Source organism: Oreochromis niloticus, linkage group LG19 (assembly GCF_001858045.2).
Source record: "Oreochromis niloticus isolate F11D_XX linkage group LG19, O_niloticus_UMD_NMBU, whole genome shotgun sequence".
Classification (NCBI taxonomy): domain Eukaryota; kingdom Metazoa; phylum Chordata; class Actinopteri; order Cichliformes; family Cichlidae; genus Oreochromis; species Oreochromis niloticus.
Window position 1 is genome coordinate 15813689 of NC_031983.2, and position 7295 is coordinate 15820983.

Genomic DNA, 7295 nt, shown 5'->3' on the forward strand with positions numbered 1-7295 from the left:
TTGAATTGTTTGTGTGAATCTTTCTACCGGTGCTTTATCACTGTTTTTATTTTTCTTTATTCCTTCTCCTTTTCTGAGCCTGGAGGGAACTAAATTAAACACACTCATACAGCAAATCCTCACTACACATCACACGTCTTATTGTCTTAACCATCTTGTCTTGTTTCTGAATGTCTTGTATGTACCTGTCCTAATATGTCTTGTTCTTTTATTATTCTTGTATTGAAAATAAAGCTTTAAAAAAGTCTGAATTTTATGTGGATTCTTCCACTTTTCTTTTTTGTAGGATATCATAAAACAATCTCTGAAACAATATAAAAAGAATCAATGACATAGAGACTGTTAACAAACACTGTCATGGAAATGAAGGATAGAGGACCCAAGTGCAAGCACTTGGAAACACACTGTGGCCTTTCAAAGGCAGAGCAGAGGACCTACAACTGGGCTGGCACCTTTCAATTGGTTAAAGCATCAGCCGGTGATAGTGTTGGCATAATCCTTCTGGGGAACGAACGAGGCCAAGACAGAGACAACAAGAAAGATAAGACTCGTCTGCATCCTGGAAAGTGGCGTAAGTGAGCTTGGCTGGGGACTTGTGTCTCTGGGGACATCTCCAGAGATTTGGGAGGTCAGTTGTAAGAAGGCAAGGCGGGAAGATAATGAGGAAGGAGGCAAAGTTCCTCCTCATAGGTTGAATCTATGAGAAGTTCAGTAAAATGACCAACAGTGGTCAGATCTGAATGCAAAAGCTTTGGCTTTGGTAACAAGGGACCGAAGGGACACCAATGGACCCACGGGAACAAGGCTCAGGCACGTATGCATTTCCTCAGGACCAGTAGTCACTGACCTGATGAAACTTCTGGTCCAAATAAAACACAACTACATCTCAGAACCCGTGGGATGCTTGTAAATAGACTAAGCAATATTGTCAGGAAGTGAGAACTGTCTGGAGGCTCCTGCATTTTGGCATGATGTTTTAAAAACACATAGTTTTCTTTGGTGGAGCCCAGAATATTTCTAAATTGAGCTCTGAGGAATAAAAAAAAAAAGGAGGAGGGGCTAACTACACAGAAGAAAAAGTGGTAACAGAGAAAGTATTCTTACATAAACCTTGTCTGACATCACATTAATATCAGTTTACTTTCTCCTAAGTTAAGCAAGTAAGACTAGAACAGAAGACGATAGCCAAAGCTACTAGGAGAGTATCGCTAACGGTTTTCATGTTCTAGAGGAGATACGGGGTATGCAACTGTTTAATCTGACATTTTACTTTTCTTTATTTTACACTTGTTCTCCGTAGATGTAATATTTGGTTCTTCAACAACTTAAAAGGGGTAATCACTGTTTCTCATGAACAGTGTTTTCTGTTTCGCAGCATTATCTGTACTGATAATGTGCTCAATCATTATGAAAAAGTTTATTTTGTGTGTTTTGATAACATTTAGTCCCAAGGTGCAAGAATAGTTTCTCTGGGCTTCAGCACAAGGTAACTAAAACTGTTTTGTCCTGGTTTTCTACCACATGCATGTTTTATAATTAGAAAAACAATTTAAAAGAGAGTCTCTAAGCCAAGGGTCATCGGGAGATATAGCTGGGTGTCATCAAAGTTAATGGGACTACAGTAACTTGAAATACATCTATGGTTTTGTATTTTATATCAGTCTGTGAAGGTTCTCAGTCATCCAGGTCATCATAGTCAAAGGAGTTTGTGAAGAAAAGCGTCTGGACTTCTTTAAGTTGCTTGAAGACGTTTCACCTCTCATCCGAGAAGCTTCTTCAGTTCTAAGGTCAAATGGCCGAGAGTCCCAGATTTAAACCCAGTGGGAGTATCCCCCCAAAGAGGGACAAAGGACCCCCTGGTGATCCTCTAATCACATGAGCCAAGGTGTGAAAGCGGGTGTGGGACCTAATCAGCCAGGGTTTCGGGTGAGCTCATTGTGAAACCTGGCCCCACCTTGTTATGTGAATTCCTGAGGTCAGATGGCCCAGGATGTGAGTGGGCATTAAGGCGTCTGGGGAGGGAACTCAAAACTGGATTATAGATGGCAGACAGTTGGTTTCGTAAACCACCGCCTCTGTTCAAAGATGGTCGCTCACAGTGGACATAGATGGCCTCTTTCACTCCTCTTTCAAACCATCTGTCCTCTTTGTCCAAAATGTGAAATTTTGGACAGAGAGGACAGATGGTTTTTCACATTTTGGACAGAGAGGACAGATGGTTTGAAAGAGGAGTGAAAGAGGCCATCTATGTCCACTGTGAGCGACCATCTTTGAACAGAGGCGGTGGTTTACGAAACCAACTGTCTGCCATCTATAATCCAGTTTTGAGTTCCCTCCCCAGACGCCTTAATGCCCACTCACATCCTGGGCCATCTGACCTCAGGAATTCACATGACAAGGTGGGGCCAGGTTTCACAATGAGCTCACCCGAAACCCTGGCTGATTAGGTCCCACACCCGCTTTCACACCTTGGCTCATGTGATTAGAGGATCACCAGGGGGTCCTTTGTCCCTCTTTGGGGGGATACTCCCACTGGGTTTAAATCTGGGACTCTCGGCCATTTGACCTTAGAACTGAAGAAGCTTCTCGGATGAGAGGTGAAACGTCTTCAAGCAACTTAATGAAGTCCAGACGCTTTTCTTCGCAAACTCCTTTGACATTTTATATCAGTATTACTCAGAAATTAGCATCTCCCTGTCTATCATCATTATGGAAAAAATATTTGAAACTACTTTTCCATGTTTCTAATTGCTTTTAGAATTTTTTGGCTTTATTATCCTGTATTTCTCTGAAGTGTTCCTGACAAGTTTGGTACTCTAAAGATGTCTGGAAACCAGAACAACACAAATGCAAGCCTTTGTGATCCTGAACCGGGAAGTTGGACCTTCACTCTGGTTCCACCCTACATCCTGGTCATCAGTGTGCTTGGAATCATCTTTAATGCGTTTGTGCTGATGGTTCTTTGCCTCCACAAGAAGGCCTGCACAATAGCTGAGATCTACTTGAGCAACCTGTCTGGAGCAGATCTTGCTCTGGTGTGCTGTTTGCCCTTCTGGGCTGACTATGTAGCAAAGGGCTATTACTGGGCTTTCAGTGAAAGCCTGTGCAAAGTGGTAACTGCCATAATAAAAATGAATGCATTCTGCAGCATTTACTTCCTTGTTCTGGTTAGCATAGATCGTTATGTGGCACTGGTGCACCCACTGTCCCATCATAGAATGTGTAGGCCATTTTATGCCAAACTAGAATGTCTGTTTATGTGGGGTCTTGGCTTGGTCTTTGCTCTCCCTGCATTCATTTACAGGAAGTTACTTCATCATAGTCAATGCATTCTTGACTTCAATAACGATCAACATCTAGTGTATGAGGTAATGACTACAGTCTTCAGTTTCATAATTCCTGTTTCCATTATTTCCTTCTGCACTCTAAAGATTATTCAAGGACTGAGAAATAGGCTGGAGGGTTTAAACACTCAGAGAACGGAGCAGAAGGCCACCACACTCATCCTGGCAGTTCTTCTGGCATTCCTGATCTGCTGGGGGCCATTCCACCTGAGCAGGATACTAGATCTGCTTGAAAGACTTGGGATTCTGAGGTGTCACATCGTACTGATCATCTACAAACACATTTCTTTATACTTAGCCTTCTTCAACAGTATCCTTAACCCTATTCTGTATGTTGTCATTGGGAAAAACTTTCAGAAAAGAGCAAAAGAACTCTTCAAACAGTGGAAATGTAAGAGAACATGTTCATCTCAAGAAACACACACATAATAAGTCCTAAATCTAAGAACGGCTCAAGGATATTACACATGTTAAAGAATTTTCCTATCTTGAGGTCTGAACCAGTAGGCTCTAGGAGATGAAAGATCAGGCTTCAGACTGTCTGATGCCAATGAAAGCAATATCTTTGATGTGATTTTCTCAAGTACAAAGGTCTGGCTTCAGCACAACATCCTCAAATCTTCTTTTTGAGTGGGAGCCAAACAGAGGGAGGATGGCCTTAGAGAGAAGAAGCTACAACAGCGAATGCCATACATAGGCTCTGGTTTGGTAAATGGACTAGTTCTTATACAGTATTGCTCTTCATAAGTACTCAAAAGGCTTAAATGTTGAAATGAGGTGCTGCACCAACGCTCATTATAAGATTTAGAAGCATTATCTTGGACATGCAATTACAATGAGCTGTGGCCACCACATTCATGGTTGATTTAATCTGTAATTAAATTGATTTTTCTCTGTATTATCATCTTTACCTTACAACACAAAGCGCCTTAAGGCAACTGCTATTGTGATTTCGTGCTGTCTAAATAAAAGTGAATTAAATTGAAATTTAGTTGCAAGTGTGTTTCATACATGGAAAACCTTTATGGAGAAGAAGCATCTAGAAAGAGGGTGTGGAGATACATTGAAAAGAAGTGACAAAATTAGTGAAGAAAACTAAGCTGGATTTTATTTTTTCCCAAATTTGACAGTGATGCCACAGAACCATAATTTTTCAGATCCTGGTTATATAACAATGTCATCTGGGGATGGTGATGATTGAGCCCATACTGTCATAAGAAATGACCAGTTATAAACCATAAAAAGTATAAATAGCTGTCAGACTGAATTAATAATAATGTGCTCTAAAATGGTTAAAACATTTTTTTGCATAATCATAGTAACATCACCCAAATATGTAGTTAGGGTTACTGTAGTTGTGTTGGGCGACTTCCCTGGTGTGTACACACACACACACACACACACACACACACACACATATATATTTCCAGTACCTGGGAAAGCCAGCATCCATTCGATGACCTACTTTAAACTTAGGTCATCGCCTAAATGATACCAATAAGCAGTGAGCCAAGGATTGATCCTTGGGGAAATTTCTATTCCTCAAAAGATGTTTATTTTCTTGGTTAACTCTAACCCACTACTCTCTCCTCTTAAACTATGTTTAGAATTTAGAAACGAGTATCCCATGGCTTAAACTGTCAAATACCTTTTTCAGATCAAAGGCCACTGTCAACAAAATGATGATTAAGTAATTCCTGCCATGACCTTCTCAGGCTTCTTTGACATGACATTAAAGGAAATATGGAAACACAGCAATAATTACATATCAAATCCTGCTGTGCTGCTTTGAAAACTGGAATAATTTATGCAATTTTCAAGCAATAAATATAATATAAATATTATAGAAATGATCATAACACATTACAGTAACAGTTTACATCAGGCAGCACAGTGGCACGGCGGTTAGCACTGTTGCTTCACAGAAAGAAGGTCCTGAGTTTAATTCCAGTACAAGACCAGGGTCTTTCTGTGTGGAGTTTGCATGTTTGCCCTGTTTTGTCGTGGGTTCTCTCTGGGTATTCTGGCTTTCTCCCACAGTCCAAAGACATGCTGTTAGTGGGGTTAAGTTAACTGGTAACTCTAAATTGCCTATGGGTGTGAAGTTGAGTGCGAATGGTTGTCTATCTCTATGTGTTAGCCCTGCGACAAACTGGTGACCTGTCCAGGGTGTACCCTGCTTCTCGCCCTAAGACAACTGGGATAGGCTCCAGCCCCCTGCAACCCTGAAAAGGGTAAGCGAAAGAGAATGGATGGATTTAATATTTTATGTTTATTTGTCACGGTTCTGGGTCATTTTGACCCAGCATTTTCAGTTTCTTATATTTTCTTTATTATGGTTTGTATTCTGATTCTCTTGTTATGCTTTGTTGATTAATATTTTAATTCTATGTTTCAGTTAATTCTGGTTTAGAGTTTTGTTCTTAGACTTTGTGTCTTGTGCCCTTGTGTTTAGTGGAGGTTTAGTTCAGTATCAAGTCTGTGTCTTTGTGAATTGTTTCTTCTTTCCTATTTTACTTTGTAAGGTCCATGTCTTATGTCAGTGTATTCAGTTTTGCCCCCGTCTCGTCAGGCTCATCAGGTCCAGCTGTGCCCCCCCCCCCCCCCGTATATAATCTCCCTGTTTTCTTCAGTGTGTATTTAAGTCGCGTCAACTCGTGTGCTGATCATTGGTTGGTCTGTGTATAAACCGTGTGTTCCTCCTGCTGTCAACCTTCATGTGCCTTCGCCCACCTTCCTTCATGTTCAGGTTTGCTGTTTAGTTTTCCCCAGTATAGATTATCTTTAGTTCCGTTTTGCCATTTTCACCTTGTGTTTTATTTTGCAATAAACCTCCTTCGCATCTCAGCGAGTGCCTGCTCTTGGCTCCACATTTATTCCTCCACAGGGCTCACCCTGGTTAACTGTGACAGTATTATTATTATTATTAGTAGTAGTAGTAGTAGTATTATTATCAGCAGTAGTTAGCTGTAGTAATAAAAATAGTAGTGTTGTAATTACTATTTATTGTTTTATCAATGTATCTATTTTTCTTTATCATTCACATTTCTTGACCCTGAAGGGATCTAAATTAAATGCACTCATACAGTAAATCCCCTCAAGTACGACACATCGCACATGTCCTATTGTTTTTCATCAAATAAGGCAAAGGAAGATGATATAAACATTACAGAAAATATAAACACTTACCACATTGAGTATTTTTTCATTCTTTATCATAAATCAGCTAAATTATATTGCATTTCTCTCTCTTTCTCTCTCTCTCTCTCTCACGCCCTTCCAAAGAAAAACTTGCCAAAATGTTGGATTCTTGCTTAATGTATTTACAAGCATCCTCGGCAAATAGGATGTTGTTAGTTTTTGGAACGTAGGACTGACAACAGCTGTCGGTCTTATATATAGTAAAAGGATACAGACCCAAATAAAAACATTATGGAGACAGACTCTGGCCTCTCGAGTGGCTGGTGATGACAAGGCAGGACAGAGTACCCACATCTGGATTGGCACCTTTCAGGTGGTTGAGGAGTGAGCTGGTAACAAAGGTGACAGGATCCCTCTGGGGGCTGGACAGGTGGCCAGAGACAGTGAAGACTCCTCAGTATCTTGACAGATTGCTGGTGATTGCGGAAGTGGTGGTCCTCTGGGGTCTTGGCTGGGGTGTGGGGCTGATGTCAGAGGGGACCTCTCCAGAGGTTTGGGAGGATGCTGGTGATGAAAAGGGAGGGAGGAGGCGGGATGGAATGCTACAGAAAACCAAGGAGGGGTCACAGATCATGAGGCAGCAATTGGCCTAGGTTACATCAATGCCACTGGCGACTCAGGTTGAACCAATGAGAAGAATTGGAAGATGGCCAGCAGTGGTCCTAGGTGGTTGAGGTTGGGGGAGTGGCTTGGACCCTCCAGCTCAGATGCAGATGGCTCAGGGCCCACATCAATAGGCTGGTGGAGCTG